Source organism: Papaver somniferum, unplaced genomic scaffold, assembly GCF_003573695.1.
Source record: "Papaver somniferum cultivar HN1 unplaced genomic scaffold, ASM357369v1 unplaced-scaffold_137, whole genome shotgun sequence".
Classification (NCBI taxonomy): Eukaryota; Viridiplantae; Streptophyta; class Magnoliopsida; order Ranunculales; family Papaveraceae; genus Papaver; species Papaver somniferum.
This window is the reverse complement of record NW_020622934.1, coordinates 15,403,758-15,426,963: the sequence shown is the minus strand read 5'-3', so window position 1 is coordinate 15,426,963 and position 23,206 is coordinate 15,403,758. Positions and strand designations below refer to the sequence as shown.

Below are 23,206 nucleotides of genomic sequence, written 5' to 3'. Positions count from 1 at the left end.
CTAATTTACCTCTAGATTAGGTTCATGTTCAATGTTACTAGCATGAGTAGGGTTAAAAACACTATTTTCATAATTAACTTCATTAGGGAGAAAAATGCTGCTATGATCATTCAATGTTTGCATTTCTAAACTAGCGTGGTTCGTTTGAGGAGATTTTTAGCTTCCATCAGAAGTTGCTCACTAAAACTCATGGGAGTTTGAAATTGTTCGTCTTCCCATGGTGTTGATTGATACATGGGTGGATGGTCGTTAGGGTTTATAAATGATTGATCGCAACCTACAAAAGGTTGATTATGGTCCCAATAACTACCAGCATAATAATCTGTAGGTTCTTCAAACCTTGGAATTTCTCTAGTCCGCCTAAATTCATGGAAAATATAGCAATTCGCAATAGTGTGGTCTAAGCCATCACATGCGGGACAAGGATAGATTTCAGGTTGCCTAGGAAAGTTAGATGTGACAGATTCCTCATGTGCTTGCTTTTCTAAAGCTGCGACTCGAGCTTGTAATTGATCCATAAGTGATGATTGTGTGAGTGAGGCTCTAGCAGAATGTTCATTTTCACGTTGCGATGAATGATGCATGTATGAATAGTCATTAGGGTTCATGTATTGCGGCTCGGGACTTTGAAAATGTCCATAATAATTCCTATGACTATTGACATCATGGTCCGTGGAAGGTTCATAACGTGAAGTTTGTCCATATGCAAGTTCTCTAAGGGATTTGTTGTACTCCCCAACTGTAGAAAAAGATCTATTCATGATTGGCTCAAAAGCTAAGTAAAGAATGTACAAAGCTCAGAATTTGGTTTTTAAAGGGTTTGGATTTTTGGGAAAAATTTGGTTTTGGTGGGATAAAAGAAAAAAAAAAAAAATTTGGTTGTTAATGTGGGAGCAAAATAAAATTTGGTTTTAAAATTTGGGAGCAAGTAAAAATTTTGGTTTTTGAATGGGAGAGAAAATATTTATTTATTTATTTTAAAAGATAATAAAATTTGGTTTTTGAATGGGAGCAAGCCCACTGTTGGTTTTGTGTTTGCTTTGGCTCAGCTGGTTTGAAAACGTTTGGTGAAACTGAGTCTCTCGGCCTAGAATTTGGGTACTCGGCCCACTAACGAGTTAACCTAGCGTGATCGGTTACAAGCTCAGCTGGGTTTAAAAATCCAGAATACAAAATACCAGTCCAAATTAAACAAGCTCACAAAAATTAAATACAATCCCACAAATTAAACAAACAAGCCCACAAAAATTAATTACAAACCCAACAGAAAATAAAAAGCCCAAAAATTGGCTTTAATATTACAAGCCCACAATTCGGGTTCTCTTAAATGGGTTACCTTTTAAGCACAGCCCAGCTGCTCTGATATTGTTGCAAAAACCCAGTTGGGCTTTGGTTCTTTTCCTTGGTGGCGTCCCAGCAGAGGAAAAACTGGTTCAGAACAGCAGGTCCAACAGCAAATGAAGTGAAGCAGATGCAAATGCTATGCAGTGAAATGTAAAAATAGCTAATAAAACTACTAGAGAAACAAACCCGAGTCCCCGGCAACGGCGCCAAAAACTTGGTGGGCCCGGAGGTGTGTGAAAATTAAGCGCAATAAAAACGGGCCTACAGTAATACCGCAAGTGCACGGTCGTCAGTTGTAGCTCGTGCAAGTACGGGTCGATCCACAGAGACTGGGAGTGTTTTGGAGTTTTCTAGCTATTTTGGGCTCCTAAACTGTTGTTGGTTAACTATGAAGCCTTTTGGGCTTTGGGCTTAGGGTACCTTTGGATTATAGGCTTGTTTGACAATGAAGTGAACTGAGCTTGGGCTCAGTTGGTCTTGAAGTGCACTAGGCTTGGCCTTTGAAGTGCACTGGGCTTTGAGTGTCAATGGGCTTCTAGATTAACCCAAGACTGAATGAATTGAACTGATTTGGGCCTTAGGTTTCTAAGCAGATACAGTGGGCTTTTGTAATGACTGGACTTGTAGCCCAGAATTGAACTGGACCTGGAGCAGCAGCAGTGGTGGCTTCAGCAGCAGCAGAAGCAGTGCACAGCAGCAGCAACAGCAACAGCAAGTAGTAGCAGCTGGGGGAGAACTGGCAGCAAGGCCAGGGAAGGAAAAGGGCAGAAAAGCCAAAAAGACCTAGTGCAGCTGGAACTAAACAAGGCAGCATAGCACTAGGCCAAGGTAAAACATGGATATTTACAATGGCAAAAGCAAACAACAAACAACAATGATGATGGTGAAGGTGACAATGGCATATACATGGAAGCAACACAGGGAAAAAGGATGCGAATTTACAATGGCATGGCAGTGATAAATCAAAGGCAATGGTCAAGGGCCAAAGGCAAAGGAAGAACAGGGCATAAAACAGTTATAAAAACAGCTATAAAAACAGTGATAAGAAGCCACAAAAACAGATAGATAACAAAGAAGAACAGGAAAGATGCTAGGCAGTGGCTGTTTTTGGTTAAATCCTTGTCCCTAATGGAGCTAGGTGGAGGTTCTAGCCTGCCTATGTTCCAGGGCATACATAAATGGAATGGAAGGAGAAGAAGCTTGTCCAACTGTTTTACTCCTAGCATTGACTGTCTTTTAACAGCACAATCAATCACAAGCAACAGTGGACACTAAATTCCTCCATTTCTCAATCAGCTCAATTTACATGAATTCTAACCTAAACTTCCACCACCAACAGTGAACAAACTTAACATTTGAGGAACTAAACATTAAACACTAAACATAACAGTAAACTAACAGTGAACTATTGAGAAAACAGCAATGAAGGGAGACAGTAAACAAGAGTGATGAAAGAACACTAGGATGTTGAATCCACCATTAACCTAAGGGATATTCTACTCACAGCTAAGATAATTACCAAAGTGCTAATTGTCTGATTAAAGCACAACTAGTCTAAGGGCTTAGCAACACTGAACATGAGCTGCACATGATGAAGACTATCTCAGCTGGTTCATAATTTCATCTAGTCCTAGCATTTGAGGTTCAGAACATGATAGACATGAAGATAAACATACATTAACAGTTGACAGTGAAACAAAACATGAATTTAAACACAATAACATAACATGGGAAGCACATAACAGTGGATAAACTTAGAACAATTGAGGAACTAAATATTAACATCACATAGTATTAAACATAAAACATCACAGTGAACATAAATGGAACAGCACAAAAATTGGAGAGACTGGCTAATCCAGTTCTCCCAAAATCAAACCAAATGACACTGGCTATTCCAGCATGCGTTATACAACAACCCAAGGTCTCAATTTATAGTTGCACACGTCCAACCCTCGAATCCCCAAAATATCAGAATTAGGGTTTCAAAGAAATCAAAATTAAATCATACCTACTTTCTGAAAACACTCAATAACGTCGACCCATTCTTCTATTGCGTCTTCTGTGTCTTCCCATGCCTTCAATTGCCTTTCTAGCTCACTAATTTCATCAACCCCTAAAACTAGGGTTTCAGTGGGAAGAATAGGTTGAGGGGTTGATGTAATGAGTGGCTAGGGGATAGGAGAATGATGGGGTGTAGTTGTTGGCTGATATGAGAACTCGGTGGTGGTTGTGGTGGTGGTTGAGCGGGGCAGTGGAGGTGATGGTGGTGGCAGAGTTTTTCTCTGCAGACGGAATGGAGAAGATGGAGTCGATGGAAAGAAGGAGGGGAGTGTTTGGCGATGGGTATAGGGTTAGGTTGTTCGAGTGTGAGGCGCGCTCATCAGATTTCGATGTTAGGCGAGTGATAGGCGTTGATCGATACATCTGAAATGCATCCAACGATAAGATGGAACATAGCCTTCAGCGACCGTCGGATGAAGAGATACAACGAAACTAACGGCGTGAGATGGAGTTAGGTGCTGTAGTGTTGGTCAGGAATTTCAGACTTTGATGAACGAAGAGGAGGCGACCGTTGGATGATGATATGGATCCAATCTGACGGCTACATGAGAAGTGGGTTATGGATTTGGGTTTTGGTTTGGGAGATAAGTTGGGCTTGGGATAATTCTGAGCCCATTTCTTCTTTAAGAACAATTTCTTCCTCTTCAAGCCCACTTCTAGCCTTTTGGTCTTGTGCACAACATTCTTCGCGGCTTCCTTGTGTAATTCCTCCCGGCTTTTCACCACTTTTCTGCTCCGCAACTCATCTAGTCTTTATTTACAACCTAGAAATACAAAATTAATTAATAAAAATATTTATTCTTGAAAACAATGAAAATACATAATATGGGATAAAATGTAGAATTAATGCACAAAAGATGAGTTAAATGCCAAGAAAAATATATAGAAATATGCACTTTTTAGGACTCATCATTCGGTTACATCGCAATTTTTTTCTCCTAACCGAACTTTTCTCTGAAAGCAAAAAATTCCATTAAAACTAAGTTCAGCTACCTGCGGTTTCATGAACATTAGCGGTATTACATTAGCAAATAAGTTCGTCTACCTGTTCTTCAGATCTTGTAACCGAACTTGTTTGACTTAGCCACATCAAGCTATAAAATTTCTCGTTTTCAGAAAATTTTGGCTAATTCAAGCAACAGAAAACTAAATTTGAAAGATGCTTGGGTGGTTTGAAGGTTCGGATTCAAAAGATAAAATAAAAAAATAATTGAGTTTTTCCAACTCTTATGTTCTCCTTCTTCTTCCCTCTCAATAGCTTAATTTTAAGAAAAATAATGCATTGATTTAATCTTACACTAATCACCAATTAACTTAACTTATAAGGTGTTAGTCCTCAAGGGAGTTGGGGGAGTTGGGTGTAGTTTGGTTTTTTCCTGTTAGTCGTGGAGGAGTTCAAAGGAGTCTCTCAAAATCTCTGTTAGTCGTGGGAGAGTTTAGAAGAGTCTCAAAAACTCCCTAGAAAACCCTGTTAGTCGTGGGGGAGTTTGAAAGAAACTCTCAAACTCCCTGTTAGTCGTTAAAATTAGAATGCTAGGGAGTTGGTGTTTTTAGGGGAGTTCTGGGGAGTTCTAGGGAGTTTATAGTGTATTTTTTCCTCACTCCAAATCTCTCAAAAAAGTAGAGATTTCTGAGAGTCTCTCAAACTCCCCACACTCAAAACACCAAACTCTCTCAAACTCCCCACACGCTCTTACACTCCCTCAAAATCCCCAAGATTAAAAATACATTAAACTCCCCCAAACTCATTCGTGGACTAACCCCTGGTTAATTACACTAAGTAATCATACACAAACTTAATTAGGAAGGTTAATTTTGGTATTAATATAGATAATTGGATAAGGGGTGTTTTCACTTTCTTCTAAATGTCTTACTAAAAGTAGAACCATGGTCCCCTCGTTCTAATATAATCTATTTCCGAATTATGGAGGCCTTCTATAAATCAGTCCAAGTACTTTTATGAATTATTGAAGCCTATATATAAGAAGGAAAGACTAGCTAGTTATTTGTCATAGTAATCATTCTCTTGTTTTGTAACTTACACACAAGTTATTCCTGTTCATAGATCTTTGATCGTTACGTTATTGATCCGATCAAGCTATGGCGATCGCGTTAGAGCTGTACCCGAGCCAAGATGATCTCCTCTACGAAGAAGAAATTTTTGGAGATCCCTGTTGGTTAATCTTCAATATAGAAATCACTAACAAGTTGGTTAGGATAAGAATAGGAAATACATGAAGTTCTAATAATTAGGAGCTAGCTAAGTTCTAAGAAAAGGAAAGACATGTAATAAGGTAATAGGACTAGGAAAAGGAATTCATAGTTCTATATATATATGAACACCAAAGTTGTGGTTGATCATATGAGCAAGATTAGAGCTTGTGTTTAGTTTTGAGAGATTTTATAAACATCAATAAAGAGAGTTGTCTTTATATAAGCTAAGTTTCATCTTGCAGTTGTCATTAATTGGTATCGGAGCTTGTTTCTGAGCCATGGAAAACGAAACCACCATTGTGGGTGAAAAACAGTTCACGCCACCATCAATACAAGTTCCAATCCTCAACGCCACAAACTACACAGTATGGGCCATGAGAATGAAGGTACTGATGAAAATCTACAAAGTTTGGGAAACAATTGATCCTGGTACATTGGACCCAGACAAAAACAATGTTGCCATTGGATTACTCTTTCAAGCAATACCAGAATGTCTTGTTCTACAAGTTGGTGAACAGGAAACTTCAAAGAAAATTTGGGATGCAATAAAGGAACGTAATCTCGGAGCTGATCGAGTTAAAGAAGCCCGTTTGCAAACCTTAATGTCTGAATTTGAAAGAGTGAAGATGAAAGACACTGATACTATTGATAGCTTAGCAGGAAAGCTATTAGAGATAGCCTCAAAAGCTGCGTCACTTGGACAATCCATTGATGAAGATAAACTGGTAAAGAAGTTCCTCAATAGTTTACCAAGATCCAAGTATATTCATATCATAGCCCCTCTCGAACAAGTCTTATATTTAAAGAAAACTAGATATGAAGATATAATTGGAAGATTGAAAGCATATGAATAGAGAATACTTGATGAAGAAAACAATGGAGAAACTCAAGGAAAACTCTTGTACACAAACTCTTACCAACAAAACTCTGCGACAAGAGGAAGAGGTCGTGGAAGAGGTGGTAGAGGAAACAGAGGCCGAGGAAGGGGAGGAAGGTTTAACTCACAAGATAGAACAACAAGTCAGAATGATCAAAACCAAGGGAAAGAAAAGAAGGATAGATCAAACATTATTTGTTACAGATGTGATAAACCAGGACACTTCTCCTCTGTATGCCCTGAAAGAATACAAAAGATGGAAGAAACAAACAAGAATGAAACAAGGGAAGCAGATACAACTCTTTTCATTCACGAAGTTGTATTCTTAAACGAAGGGAAACTAATACCAAAGAACTACGAATCAAAGGATGGAGAAGAAGGAATCTGGTATTTAGATAATGGAGCCAGCAATCACATGACTAGTAAGAGACACTACTTTTCTGAACTCAATGAGAAAATCAAAGGACAAGTGAAGTTTGGGGATGGATCTTCTGTAGAAATTGAAGGGAAAGGATCAATTCTATTTCAGAGCAAGACCGGAGAACAAAAGCTTGTCACAAACATCTACTTCATCCCAAACTTACAAAGAAACATTCTAAGTTTAGGACAAGCTACAGAAGTTGGATGTGATGTTAGAATGCGACAAGATTATCTAACAGTTCATGACCCAAGTGGAAGACTTTTAGTTAGAGTCTCACGCTCACAGAATAGACTCTACAAGATAAGTCTCATGATTGGAAGGACATTGTGTCTGAATATGAGACTGGAAGATCAGACATGGAAGTGGCACGCAAGGTTGGACACATAAGTTTCAGAACCTTAAAAACTATGTCTCAGAACAAGATGGTTCGAGGGCTACCACAGATAAACGATGAATCAAGGATCTGTGAGTCATGTTTAGTTGGGAAACAAACGCGTCAAGGTTTTCCAAAAGCAACAATATTCAGAGCCTCAAAGCCATTAGAGCTTCTTCATGCTGATTTATGTGGTCCTATTACACCACAAACCCTTGCAAATAACAAATACATATTTGTTATTATAGATGACTTCTCAAGATATATGTGGTCTATTCTTATGAAAGAAAAGAGTGAAGCATTTGACAGATTCAAAGCTTTCAGAAATCTGATAGAAAAAGAGTTAAAAGAGGAGGTCAAAATGCTTAGAACTGATAGAGGAGGAGAGTTCACTTCCTTAGAGTTCAAAAAGTTATGTGAGTCAAATGGAATCAAAAGGCAACTCACAGCACCATATACACCACAACAAAACGGAGTGGTGGAGAGGAGAAACATGACTCTAATGGAGATAACAAGAAGTTCTTTAAAGGCTATGCAGGTACCTAATTATCTATGGGGAGAAGCTGTACGACACTCCACATACCTAATAAACAGGATACCTACGAAAGCTCTGAAAGACATGACTCCATATGAAAGCTTGCGAAAGAGAAAACCAAACATAGATCATTTAAGAGTGTTTGGTTGTAAAGTATACGCAAAATTTGATTCTGCAACTCTTAAGAAACTGGATGATCGATCTCAGACTCTTGTGAATCTAGGAATTGAGCCTGGATCCAAAGCCTACAGATTATTCAATCCAACAACGAAAAGAGTGATAGTGAGTCGAGATGTGGTATTCGATGAAAAAACAAACTGGAACTGGAAAGAAACTAATGATGGACCAAGTAGGGATCCAGGAATGTTTCACATGAGATGGGATCAAGTAATTGATGAAGGTGAAGGATCCATAATCATCAATACCAATGGAAACAATGATGTTAATCAAGAAGAAGAAGAGAATAATGAAACCACTGAGAATAACGAAGAAGTAGAAGAAGAAGAAGAAGAAGAAGAAGAAGAGATCGATGAAATAACTCAACCCATTCCACTACGAAAATCAACAAGACAGGTACAAAAGCCACAGTATCTGGAGGATTATGTTCTTCAAGCTGCAGAAGAATGTGAGATTATGCTATTTTCTGTTAATGATGAACCAAGGAATTTTCAGGAAGCAAAGGTCTCGACTAAATGGACACAAGCATGTAGAGAAGAAATTATTTCAATCAACAGAAACAAGACTTGGTTTCTAGTTGATAAGCCAGGTGGGGTAAAAGTGATTGGTCTTAAGTGGATCTTCAAGATAAAACAGAATGCTGATGGTACTGTCAACAAATATAAGGCAAGACTTGTAGCTAAGGGATACGTTCAAGAATCAGGCATAGACTTTGATGAAGTTTTCGCACCAGTTGCTAGACTAGAGACAATTCGTTTCTTAATAGCAGAAGCAGCATCAAACTCATGGGAAATTCACCACTTAGACGTTAAGACAACATTCTTACATGGTGAATTGCGAGAATATGTGTATGTTGAACAACCAGAAGGTTTTGAAGTAAAAGGACAAGAGCATAAGGTTTATAAGTTATCAAAAGCTCTATATGGTCTAAGACAAGCTCCTCGAGCCTGGAATACAAAGTTAGATCAAATCTTAAGAGAACTCAGATTTGTTAAGTGCTCTAAAGAAACATCAGTATACAGAAGAGAAGAAAAGGGAACGCTTCTTATGATTACAGTCTATGTAGATGATCTATTTTTGACTGGCAACTCCCTTAAGGTGATCAATGAGTTCAAGAGAGAAATGTCATCAAAGTTTGAGATGTCAGACCTCGGAAAACTCACTTATTACCTTGGCATAGAAGTCCATCAAGGAGTAGATGGGATTCAGATTAAACAAGAAGCTTACGCAAGGAGAATTCTGAAAGAAGCAGGACTTGAAACTTGTAATCCAACTAAGATACCAATGGAGTTTGGACTTAAAGTTTCAAAGGCACAAGAAGAAGCAGAGATTGATTCAACGAGTTATAGAAGAAATGTTGGATGCCTAAGATACTTATTACACACAAGACCAGATTTGGCTTTCTCTGTGGGAGTAGCAAGCCGTTATATGCAGAGTCCACGCAAGTCTCATGGTGATGTAATAAAGCATATATTGAGATATCTAAGAGGAACAATCAGTTGTGGATTGAAGTATGGTCGAGGAGGATCAAAAGGAATTGTTGGGTATAGTGACAACGGTCATAATATTGACCAAGATGATGGAAAAAGTACAACTGGTCATATATTTTGTCTAGGAGAAGCACCTATTACATGGTGTTCATAGAAGCAAGACACTGTAGCCCTCTCATCCTGTGAAGCTGAGTTTATGGCTGCAACAGAAGCAGCTAAACAATCAATATAGCTTCAAGAACTGTTGGGTGAAATCAAAGGAAGAGAACCTGAAAAAGTTCTCATCAAGATTGATAATAAGTCTGCAATTGCACTCACTAAAAATCCAGTGTTTCATGGGAAGACGAAACACATTCACAAAAGGTATCATTTCATACGAGAATGTATCGAGAAGGAGATCATCAACGTTGAACACATACCAGGAACTGAGAAGAAAGCAGATATATTGACAAAGGCATTAGCTCGGATCAAGTTTGATGAAATGAGACAATTGATTGGAGTACAAGATATGTCACGGGTAAGGTTGAAGCTTAACGGGGAGAATGTTGGTTAATCTTCAATATAGAAATCACTAATAAGTTGGTTAGGATAAGAATAGGAAATACATGAAGTTCTAAGAATTAGGAGCTAGCTAAGTTCTAAGAAAAGGAAAGACATGTAATAAGGTAATAGGATTAGGACAAGTAATTCATAGTTTTATATATATATATGATCACCAAAGTTGTGGTTGATCATATGAGCAAGATTAGAGCTTGTGTTTAGTTTTGAGAGATTTTCTAAACATCAATAAAGAGAGTTGTCTTTATATAAGCTAAGTTTCATCTTGCAGTTGTCATTAATCCCTTCAGTCTAAAGCTATGGCAGAGATATCTAATCTCTCTCAAGAATCTCCCTTCAAAAAGAGGTCAGTCATATACGAACGAGCTCTAAAAGCTTTACCTGGTAGTTACAAGCTCTGGCATGCATATCTTAGCGAACGACTAGAGATGGTGCGAAATCTTCCTATAACGCATTCTTCGTACGAGAGTTTGAACAATACATTCGAAAGAGCTTTAGTTACCATGCATAAGATGCCAAAGATTTGGGTAATGTATTTGCAAACGCTGACCGAACAAAAACTTGTGACGCGTACGCGTAGAACGTTCGACAGAGCATTGTGTGCATTACCAATCGCCCAGCATGATCAAATTTGGGAACCTTATGTGTATTTTGTGAGTCAAGAAGGGATTCCAGTTGAGACTTCACTCAAGGTTTATAAGAGGTACTTGAAGTTGGCTCCGACTTGTATCGAAGATTATATCCACTTTTTAGTGAGTTCCGAGTTATGGCAAGAAGCTGCGGAGAGATTCGTTGAAGTTTTGAGTGATGATAAGTTTTGAAGTATTAAAGGGAAGACGAAACATCAGTTTTGGCTTGAATTGTGCGAATTGCTTACGCGTCATGCAACAGAGGTGTCGGGTCTGAACATTGAAGCGATTATCAGAGACGGGATCGGGAAGTTTGCAGATGAGGTTGGGAGGCTATGGACATCTTTGGCGGATTATTATATCCATAGAGGGGTGTTTGAGAAGGCGAGAGATGTGTTTGAGGAGGGAATCACTAGTGTGGTAACAGTTAGAGATTTTAGTTTGATTTTCGATGGGTATGCTCGGTTTGAAGAGAGTGTAATCGCTGCGCATATGGAGTCTTCAGATATCAGTGACGAAGCAGATAATAATAATCAGAATAATAAAGAAGTGGATGGACGTTTTAATACTGAAATTTCACTATCTAAGTTTGCAATGAAGACTCTTCATGGTTTCTGGCTTAATGATGATAACGATGTTGACTTGAGGATGGCTAGATTAAAGCAACTTACGGAAAGAAGGCCTGAGCTTGTTAACAGTGTTCTTCTGCGTCAAAATGCTCACGACGTTGAAGAATGGCATACAAGGGTTCAGCTTTTCGAGGGTAATCTAACAAAACAAATACAAACGCTCTCCGAAGCTGTAAGAACTGTGGATCCCATGAAAGCAGTGGGTAGCCCTCACACGTTATGGATTTCTTTAGCCAACCTGTATGCAGAGCACGACGATATTGCAAATGCAAGAGTGGTCTTCGATAAGGCAGTCCAAGTTAATTACAAAACAGTTGATAATCTCGCCAGTGTTTGGTGTGAATGGGCCGAAATCGAACGGAAGCACGGCAACTTGGAAGAAGCATGGGAGCTAATGAGGCGTGCAACAGCAGAGCCTTCTATGGAGGTTAAACGGAGAGTTGCTACTGATGGTAATGAACCAGTTCAGATGAAGTTGCATAAATCTGTAAGTTTGTGGAGCATGTATGCAGATCTAGAGGAGAATATCGGAGACCTGGAGTCCGCTCGTGCAGTGTATGATCGGATACTCGATTTGAAAATAGTTACACCCCAAACTAAACTCAATTATGCAAAATTACTGGAGGAACATAAATACTTCGAGGATGCGTTCAAGGTTTATGAAAGAGGTGTCAGGATATTTGGATATCCACACGTGAAGGATATTTGGGTCGCATTTCTCACCAAATTTGTTGAAAGATATAGAGAAAAGAAGTTGGAAAGGGCGAGGGAGTTGTTTAGGCATGCAATTGAAATGGCCCCTATTGACAATGTGAAACCACTCTATTTGCAGTATGCAAAACTGGAATTGGATTACGGTTTTGCTAGCCGTGCAATTGCAGTCTATGACCAAGCTGTAAAAGCTTTACCTGACAAGGAGAAGCTGCAAATGTACGAGACTTACATATCCTGTGCTGCAAAGTTCTATCGTGGTGTTCGAAAAATAAGGGAGATATTTCAGCAAGCCATAAAATCTGAGATGCCGAGCGAAAATGTCAAGACTATGTGCATGAAATATGCAAACCTTGAAAAGAGTTTCGGAGAAACTGATCGTGGTCGTGCTGTTTACGTTTTCTCATCAGAGTTTGCGGATCCAGGATCAGACAATGATTTCTGGAGCAGATGGTATGAGCTTGAGAAGCGTCATGGCAATGACGGCACTTTAAAAGAAATGCTTCGAATAAAGAGGAGTGTCTCTGCTAGTTACAACCAGACTCATTTCATTCTCCAAGAGAATCTAATGCAGAAGGATTCAAGGTTAAACCTTGAGGAAACTGTGGGCATCCGTACACCAGATGGCGGAAGGAAGGTTATCGCACTCCAGGATTTTATTGAATTACCTGAAGGAGATGATGATGAAGAGGACGACAAAGAATTTGAACTTGCACAGAGGGATGTACCTGCTGCGGTATTTGGTGGTTTGTCACAACAGGAGAAGGGCAAATACAAAAATGCCAGAAAGAGGGACAGTGACGGCAAGCTTGGCGCCCGTGAGAGACTCAAGAGACGAAGACAGTAATGGCATCCAGCAGAAAGTTAAAATTTAGTGTTGATTGTTGTACAGTAGGTGTAAATTGAATCCACAATTTAATGCAATATCTTTATTATATTAAAGACTCCCCCATCTATATCAATTATCAATCTCCTTTTTTTCATCTTCCCATCAAAAAAAAAAAAAAATTAGCTCTCGTCTCAACAAAGATAAATTCGATCTCTTCATCGGATGTCAGATATTGAATCTAGGACTCTACCATCTTTTCTTTCCTTTTTTTGAAGCATGAAAAGAGGACTCTACCATCTGAAATTATTCTTTATTTTGTTATCGGAGAGAGATGAAACAAGTTTGTGTGTGTTAGAAGGATTCCTTTGCTTGCTTGGTTTTGATCCTAAGGTGCTGATATGTGGGAGATGAAGCAGGATGGAGCTGAAAAATCATAGACCAAGTTATTCACCATTGACCTGCAAAAACATTTTGATGGGTTGGTTAAGAATTGGATGCCGCTGCAGTCTTTGAATGGAAACATACATTCTGTTAGGATTAGACATGGATACTGGTTACACGATACGACTAAAAAAAACAGCAGGGTTCATCTCTTCCTTCTCTTCTAGCATCAAATCAACATCTTCAACAACAACCCATTACTAGAATCTCCCAAGAAACAATCAACACTCTCTTAAACACAAAATGCAACAAATCAATCACACATTTAAAACAAACCCCATGCTTTTGTTATCAGGAATGGTTTATCCCAAGACAGTTTCATTGCTGGTTCATTGGTTAAATGTTACTCAAACCCATACTTTAATAGTTTATCCATTGCACTCAAAGTGCTCACCTCTATTCCTCAACCACATCCTTTCTGAACTCAATGATTAAAGGTTGCGTAGAAAATCATGTGTGGCAAAACAGGTATAGAGGAGAATAGAGAGGGAGACACAAACAAAGAGATTATAATGTCTACATTTCATTAAACTTGAGATGCTTTTTACAATTACAACTGACTCTACTTATACACATACGGGACAACACATAGTGCTTGACTATATCCTCAAAGAACTCGCACTTAGTCACCAACCAACGAATCTAAAGATTCTAAACAACTAAAGAAGAGGAACTATTCAACCTCCTATTCAACCACTACTGCCTGGTAGAATACCACTCAATGAAACGTTAACAAACTCCCAAAAGTATAGGACATACATATGCACCCCCTTGTGCATACTCGGTAACCAAAACCAACATGGTTAATTTGTCGCCTTTGTAACATCCATCGGACTTTGATGTTTTGAAACCACTCATGACTGCAATTCCTGACATTCAAGTCATTGTTTCAATGTGACATGTGAGATGTCACCAACTCCAACAATCAAGTCTCCTCAAAACCCTGACATTTCATCCAGACTTTTAAGTCTTATCTTCGTGTGTTTGACGCATCATCTCCACGAATATTTGATCACCAACATACCGTGAAAAACCACCAAAGAATGTATACAATTCCACGTTTGACAATTTCGGGGCGGATCTATATTGTCATGGGAATTAATCTATCTAACCTTCGGCAACCAACAACAATGCCTTGATAACACAGCTTCACCATGTAACTATAAGGGTAAGACCTTCATGGGCAACATAAGCCCAAACAATGATATCTCGAGAACGATTTTTTGGGACCTGCCTTTTTTTTTGGGACCATTGTTTTATAAGACCATTTACCCTATAATATTAAGGGGTGTCCTAAAGTAGCGAGTTTACTAATTTGCTCCTTATCCTAATTAACATTAATCCTAATTAACACTAACCCTACCTTAAATCGTGAAACCTAATCTAAAAGAAAAAGAAAAAAAATCTGCCGCAAGGAGAACTGTTTTCTCCTCTTCTTCTTCTTCTTTGTTTCAAACTCGTCTTCATCGATTAATCATCGATTCATAAAATTCTCATCGTCGATTAATCAATCAACTATATAAATGATTCTTCGAAAGAAAATCAAAAGATTCCCAGGAACAGGTCCACCATTAGGACATCTAGCTAATCAAGCAAATGAAATTGAGGAAGAACTTGAACCGGAAGGTGAACAATTGATTCGGCGTAACAGTCACAAGAACAACCCTGAGTCTGCCAAATTTCATAAAAATGGCAGTTCCTAGTCATAAAATTACTCTAGAAGAAGATCTTTCTCTTTGTAGAAACTACGTACTATGCTATCCAAAGAGGGGTGACGAACGAAGAGTGAATATTATTATGAGTAATAGTTTTGGGGGGAAATTCATAAGAAATTCTGCTCCGACACAGGTAACTCTCATAACCTTGACCAAATGGCTTTGTTCATTCGAATTGAAAAGATTAGAGAAAGAGTTGTGGATTTTTTGTCTTTATCTCGGATTGTAAGGAGGAATCGACTTCGGGGTGAAACATACGAGGAAATCGTTTTAATATCAAAAAATGAATGACGACGATGGAAAAGAAAGGATTTCAAATATGAAGATCATTTCCGCATCCTTAAAGAATTTTTCATAGCGCGTATGGGGTATTAAGTGTTATGTAATTTTATTTCGGCAATGTCCTGTAATTTCATTTCCTAACCGAACTTATGTCATGTAATAGTTCGAAGATGTCCTTTAATTTCATTTCTTAACCGAACTTATATAAGATGCATTTCAAAAAACACAAAAATATGACCAAATAACCCAAAAATAAGACCAAATTCCAAAAAACACAATCTTTTATTCTTATGTTAATGTTCAAAGCATACTTAGTCTAACTAATAGTACATTTAATCATCCTCAAGTGAAATTGTTCCTTCATGTATAATTTTGTCCGATTCCTGCAAAGCTTTCCACATCTCCATGTTATGTTCATCAATAATGCACCAACCCAACATTGTGTCTGGGTTAAATCCATTCCAACAAGAGTGACCGCATATCGGAGGCAATGGACAATTGTCTTGTAACAGGAGACCAATAAAATGGTTGTTTTCAATCAACACAATCACCACTCTTCTACGTCTAAGTTGCTCGACACATATGGTTGTTTTCGGAGTGTATGTGAAACTAGCACCTTTTGAGAAATAGAGAACCACGCAATTTATTGTGTCGGCGATTAAGTGCCCACATATCGGCATGCCCATCCAATGATCCCTTGTGATTGTATTGTCCCCGTGGAGACGGGATACCTAACAAATTGCATATTGAAACTAGCATCCGCATCGACCAACATTGTCTTGTAAAATTCCGGTTTCTCCCTTAGCTTCATCAACAACATTTGACGGACATAAGTGATTTGATATCATTATATAACTTGGCACCGTGAGTGAAAGGCCCTAGTTGTTGTAAGACAACGTGGAAACCGCAATTACCATCCGGAGGGACGTCATCGGTGGATATGACGTAATCTCTAATGTAAGGAGGTAGATCTTCCAAGAACCTTTTATCAAGATTAGTCCTTTCTTGAAGAGGTGGTGTATCATTAATTGGAGCCTTTAGCTTCACGTCTCGTTGAGTTGGTTGGCTCGGTTCCGACGGAGTAGGTTGAGAGCGCAACATTGGTCTATTCTTCTTCATATCACTTGTCTCGCCCTTTTCAATAATATTCCTAGCCCTTTTCTTAGAATCTTTTTGGTACTTCGCCGCGGTATGCTCATGCCCCGAAGGATCTCTAGTAAAAGGTGTCATTTCACTTTTCCTCTTAGCTAACACCTTTGCATATTCTCTTACTTGTTTTTTTTGTTTCTTTGGTTTTTGGCCTACTTTACCCTTTCCTTTATTCGGTTCTTGCACATTCTTCGAAGTATGTGGATAAACGATTGGCCGCATGTCATCCCAAAAGATTTGCCTTTCGAGTTTGTTCTTGTTCCGGTACATCTTGATAACGATTCTACCCATTTCATTGTCAACAAACTCTTCTCCGACATCGCCCTTTGGAGGAGGGACAAAACTTAATTGTTGCCAGTGTGGATCTATATCACTTAAAGGGATTATGCCATGTTCATACTTAGCTATCATGTGGTGACAAGGGAGTCCCATCGACTTCATCATGTTGCAAACACACACCTCGTCCGGCTTGGTTCCCCATATGTCGATCAAATTCACCTCAACCATTAAAATTTTAATGCAAGCATGTGAAACATTATAGTATAGTCCCTTGAAAAACCGAAGGTCCTCCATTTTCTTGATGTTACCACTTTGTCTACAATCTTTTTGTACCTCATGATGCGGCTTTTTTGAAACTTCTCTTTAATTCTCTCAATCTCACGGTTGAAGTAACTCTCCATTGCGTTAAACACAACCACAAAATTATCGACACATACAAAGAGATTTTTCTTCAACAAGTAGTGAGTCGATTCTACAAAACTTGTCGCTTGGTTCCCAAAGTGTTTATGGTGGTTGGTAAAAGCATAAACGAAGCGCTCTTTGTGCGGTTCCCACTATTGCTCCACCACATACGTTACAATATCCTCGGAATATTCGGGGCTAGACCAATGTTCGGTAAATTCGTCAAGATTTAGATAATACTCTTCTTCGGTGAGAGACCAAGTCAATGCCTCCCATTCCCCAGAGAAGGCAACCCATTTAGCATGATAAATGGTGTATTGTTTATCGAATACCTCTTTTACATCCGCTTGTTTATCTTTCGATAGCTTACTAATCTCTTCTAATCATATCTTCTTAGGTGGACAAAGTTGAGGCTTGCACCTATTCATCACATTGCACCATATATGAAATGTACAAAGCATATTATGTGCCAATGGGAAGACTTTCTCTATTGCGTTCATCAATGCTACCTCATTGTCCGTCACGGTAACCCCGGGTATATCATCATCTCGGTAGATCGCCTTCATTTGTTGTAACGCCCAAGTGTAACTTGGTTCTTGCTCGTCCTTTAGAAAACAAAAAGCAATGGTAAACGGTGACTTCATCGATGTACGACCAACAATATTCAATAATGGCATCTCGTATTTGTTTGTCTTGTAAGTGCAATCCATTATAAGAACTTCATGGAAGGATTGAGCCAATTGAACACTCTTCGGATGAGCAATGAAGAGATGAGTTATTTCTTCTTCCGGACCTACCTTCTTTTGAACCGCGTAGCCTTTCTCTTGAGCCAAAAAAAAAATTGTTGCATTACTTGTCTATCCTTCCATTCATTCCTTTTAATTGTCTCAATTGCATTGTAAATGGTGGACAAAGATGATACGTTATCCGGGTTATCTTCCTTTAATAAGCGAAGCATATGGAAGGTGGGATACTCATTTTCCTATACTTAGCAATTTTTTCCATTTCTTGAGGAGTGAGCCTTGCGGCCATTGCATGTCCTTCAAGATCTTCCGGACGAGGGTGGTTATGACGACCTACCACCTTATCCATAGCTAGAAACTATTTCTTCGTTAATTTGCTCTTGCTGAATACTAGCTTGAACGGGCATTTAATTTTCTTTGAGCATGTTGTGTTCTTCCTCGTCGTCTTTCCTTTATACTCATAACCCTTCCTCTTGTGACTAACATCGGGATCTCCACTTCTCTCACAAACCATTTCAAACGAGTTTTGCTTTCTTTTCCATTCAAAACCAAGACGCACTTGACTCTCTTAGCATGTTCTCTATCCCAATTCTTCGCATCAATAGGTAAGTCAAATACCAACTCATTAGCATAGTGATGAGCTGTATCTTCGAACAACATATTAACCGGAGAAGATTGATCATCCATTGGTATAGGTTGGCATTCCATCTACAAGAAATGTAACAACATCAATTGGAATTACATTAGAGTTCGGTTACTTGTAAATTTTATCGCAATAACCGAACTAGAGGTTCGGTTCATAAAGCAAAGTTGACATGTAACCGAACAAATAACAAATAAAAAGTTCGATTACTTCCTATTTTATCTAGGTAACCGAATAGAATCCTGGAACTTCAGATTTTTATTTGTTTGTTTGTTAAGTTCGGTTGTTTATGCTGTTGTATCGAGTTTGCGAAACAACCAAACTTAATACACTTAGTATACTCTTATATTATGTAAAGTTCGGTTAGCTAGGTCGTCAACATGCAGTTTGCGAAACAACCGAACTTTGTATACTAAGTTAATCCTTATTTGTACGTATGTTCGGTTAGTTATTGGTTAATTGGTTGCGAACCAACCGAACTTTGTACACTAAGTTATATCTAATTTTTACGTAAAGTTCGGTTTGTTAATTTGTTACGAACCAACCGAACATAACGCTGAATCCTAGAAACTTTCATTAATGGAGAGTTCGGTAACCTGCGTGTTTGGAGAAAGTAACCGAACAACACTTTCAGATGAGTTCGGTTACTTGCGTGTGTAGCTAAAGTAACCGAATTACACTTCCAGATGAGTTGGGTTACCTGTTCTTCACATAAGGTAACCGAACAAGCCAAATCCACTTTTTACATTTTTAAGGAAATTTTTGACCAATTCAACATACATTATCTAAGTTTGAGCATACCTGGACACTGAAATACTCTTCCTCCGGTTGTGGTTGATAAAATCCATCATATTCATCTTGAGATTGAGTTTGGGGAAGAATAGAATCACCATCTAAGAAATAACTCATATCCGGATCATTGTGGAGATTAACAAATACTCTAGGAAAGGATGGAGATGAAGAATCAGATGAGTTTTCATCACTTGAATACTCAAACTTAGTGAATTGGATTTTTATTTTTATTTTCCATGTTTTTCTCCTTCATCTTCTCTAACTTTACTCTCTCAATAATTCTACTCATCTAATAAAAAACCCATCTTTTAATTTAATCTCATTAATTATTTTTAACTAAATCATTTTCACTAATCATAACCTAAAATTAATTATGAGGATAGTTTAGGTATTAATATAAATATCAGATATGGGGTGACCTATATTTCCTTCTAATGTCTTTACCCAAAAAAAATCATGGTCCCCGAAAAAAAAGAGTGGTGCCCAAAAAATCGTTCTATCTCAAATATCCAATACGACACATCTCTGTGTTGTGTAATATAACAAACAACTCAAGAGAAAATAATAAAACCAAAAATTAAGTACCTCAATAACAGTACCATGCATCATCCTTGACAACTCTGCTTCACTAGCAGAGACATTTCTTGAAACGGCTTAAGAGCACTCTGTCACTGTGCATCTCCTGAACTTGCTGACACCTCCGACAATTAAGTGGCCTTCAATCCGTACATTTAAGCCTTGACAGATATTCAAGTTCCCTTCACCCGACGATACCACTTTTGCTGTGTTGCAACGATACGCCTAAAAAAAATAATCAGCCGTATCGATACGTATTTACACGGATACGCGTACTAATACTCCCAATATTTCAAGATATAACTCAGTTGGAAAACTTTTTGACCAAGTATTAGAAAATTTAGATATTTTACTAGATTCTATGAGAAGTTTTAACTACAGTGACAAAACATTAGTTCCAAATCTGTCCACTGATCTTGCTCTAGGCTTTCTTCCTTTCTTATCCAAACTTTTTCTCTCTTCAATTTAATCATACAGATTATATTTTAATCATGCAAACACATATTTATGTTAAATTACTGATCAATATTGAGTGCCGTATCGCCGTATTTTAGTTTTTCAAGTTGGTGTATCATAGTAGCGTATTGGTATCTTGTATCCGATACTGTATCCGTATCGTTGCAACACAGCACTTTTGGAATTCCATAGACTATCACAACACTTTCAGCAAGCACCTCAAACACCAGCACTTCAGCAACCCAGCTTGGGAAGGAACCCTGCAAACAGTGGAGGCAAAATCACTGCACCAACTGGACCAATCAGCTTCCATACCAATCATCACTACTGTACTGAGTTCTTCTCATCTGCTTATTAATCTAAGAAATTAAACCAAATTTGATGCATTGCAGCAAGCAAATGTCTTCTCAGACATATCAAACGGTCACCCAAACTCCACCTTCAAGACGGTCACTAAGACCAAAATGAAAACACATCGCAAGTGACGGAAACGAATAATTCTTTGTCAAGAAATTTATACAACTTCAACTGATAGCTCCAACATTTTGAGCTTTCAAAGAAACTAATGGATCAAGCATTAGCAATCAAGTGGTGGCAACACCTCAAACTAACACCAATATCTTCTGTAAGGAAGAAAGACAACTGAAAAGTGCACTTCAAGCACCAAGAAAGGTACCACCTGACAGAGGCCACCAAACACAAGAAGAATACCTTAACCAGAAAACTATTCACACCTTCACTTTAAACATTATGAAGAAACAAAACCGAACACTGGCAACTTCAACAAAGAATCAAAATAATTAATACCTTTCAAATATACTTCACCAATCTCTATGAGAAATAAAGACAACGCTTTATCGGCAAATAAACCACCCATATAAGGATACCTCACAAAACTAACAAAATATCATCGTATGTGCAAGTAACAATTTGGAAGGAATAAATGAATGCCAAATTAACCCAGTGATACATGTCAAATATTTGACTGAAAACATACCATGACTGCCTGACATCATATCTTGATATAATTATTGAAGAAATACAACCTAATTCACGAGAAGGACAATAAAAAACCTGAAGACGAATACTTCCATAGTACCTTCATACGTCTTGAACATAAAGATTCACAACCGTGCAGCTTCAGAGAAAAATCAAAACTAGATTTCAACAAAAGAAATAAAGTTTTTAAGTAATCAGCCCTAAATGACTAACCAAACGTATCATTTTGTGTAGACTGCCACTACCAAGTGAAGTAACCTCAAACTAGAAGTGAAACAGGTCACTATCCACCACCAAGAATGAAATACGTACATATAGGTACTCAAAGTCTCAAACTCATTTCTTTGACATCTGACTACTCAAACTCATTTCTTATACGTACATATTGGTACTCAAACTCATTTCTTATACGTACATTTAAGTCATTTCTTTGACATCTGACTACTTCACACCTTAAATCAAAAACAATTGGAAGAAGATTAGTATAGTGATAACTTACCCTTCTAAGAAAAGCGTCTTTGAAGAATTAATACAACCACTTCCATTAGCATCTTACAAACTTCCTCTACACTGAGGTATATATCCAGCTGAACCTCTTCTACACCTGAAACCAACTCCCACAGATCTTTTCCTTGAAGATAAGACTCCACACATAGCTTCAATGTCTAATGAACAAACACCCACAGTGAACACCTACATTTCATAGAATTTACTTCAACAACGAAAATAATTTTTAGAATGACTCAACACTCTTTGAGTAACCAAACATATAACTCAAACAAGAGAACCAAAGGTTCCTTTTTCCTGAACTTTCGTCAAACAGGTTACTATCAGCAACCTCAAAACACATGAATAATAAAATCAAACACTCTGTGAACGATAAAAGATAATATTCTCTATCGCTAACCTAACTCTCGTATACAATCTCATAAATGATGAACGAGATAGAAAGATAAAGATGTAAACACAGAGAGTAACATATGAGTAATAAAATCAAACACTCGGTGAGCAACAAAAGAAAAACACTCCTTCACTAACATAGCTCTCGTATACCATCTGACAAATGATGATCGAGATAGAGTGTTAACACAGAGAGAAACAAATTGAAAAACCGATTTTATCTTCTCAAATGAACTAGAAAACTGATTTTATTTTCTCAACCAAATTCAACATTGTTCCCTCAAGGAAAACAAGTTTATATCCACCATTTAAAAATAATGTCTCAAAATTATCTAGACCCCCTTTACCTCTCTCTAACCTCGCTTTGATACCATGTCGCAAAACAGGTACAGAGGATAGTAGAGAGGGAGACACACACAAAGAGATTTTAATGTCTACATTTCATTAAACTTGAGATGCTTTTTTACAATTACAACTGCTCTACTTATACACATACGGGACAACACATAGTGCTTGACTATATCCTAAAAGAACTCGCACTTAGTCACCAACCAACGAATCTAAACAACTATTCAAGAGGAACTATTCAACCTCCTAATAATACTCAACAACTAGTACCACTAACACCACTTAAGCAAGTTACAACTACTGCTTATATTTGACCATTACTGCCTGGTAGAATACCACTCAATGAAACGTTAACAAACTCCCAAAAGTATAGGACATACATATGCACTAACTTGTGACATCATGACCTGGGAAAGCAATATCTTTCTATATATGACGGTGTCTAATTCTGTGAGTAATAAGCTTACTTATCTGCGTTTGTTTAAGGCGTGTACAGTGGCAAGAACGATTGATGTTGGTGTTCAGATTCATGAGCTTGTTTTTAAGTATGGACTTGGAGGAGATGAGTATGTTCCTGGTATTCGACTTGTGGCCGGTTAACTGAAGCATGGAGAATGCTTGATTAGAGCG

General features: G+C 38.0%; 1 long non-coding RNA gene and 1 pseudogene across 1 annotated transcript; one reads left to right on the top strand and one right to left on the bottom strand.

Annotated features, from left to right (window-relative positions):
* Window positions 1-5,508: 5,508 nt before the first annotated feature.
* On the top strand, window positions 5,509-12,869 carry LOC113334736 (annotated as a pseudogene).
* Window positions 12,870-20,204: 7,335 nt separating this feature from the next.
* Window positions 20,205-22,806, bottom strand: LOC113334724. Its single transcript, XR_003352916.1, has 2 exons — window positions 22,576-22,806; window positions 20,205-22,021 (listed from the first exon to the last, which is right to left on the bottom strand). It is a non-coding gene; the product is annotated as an uncharacterized LOC113334724 (long non-coding RNA).
* Between the last annotated feature and the right edge of the window lie 400 nt (window positions 22,807-23,206).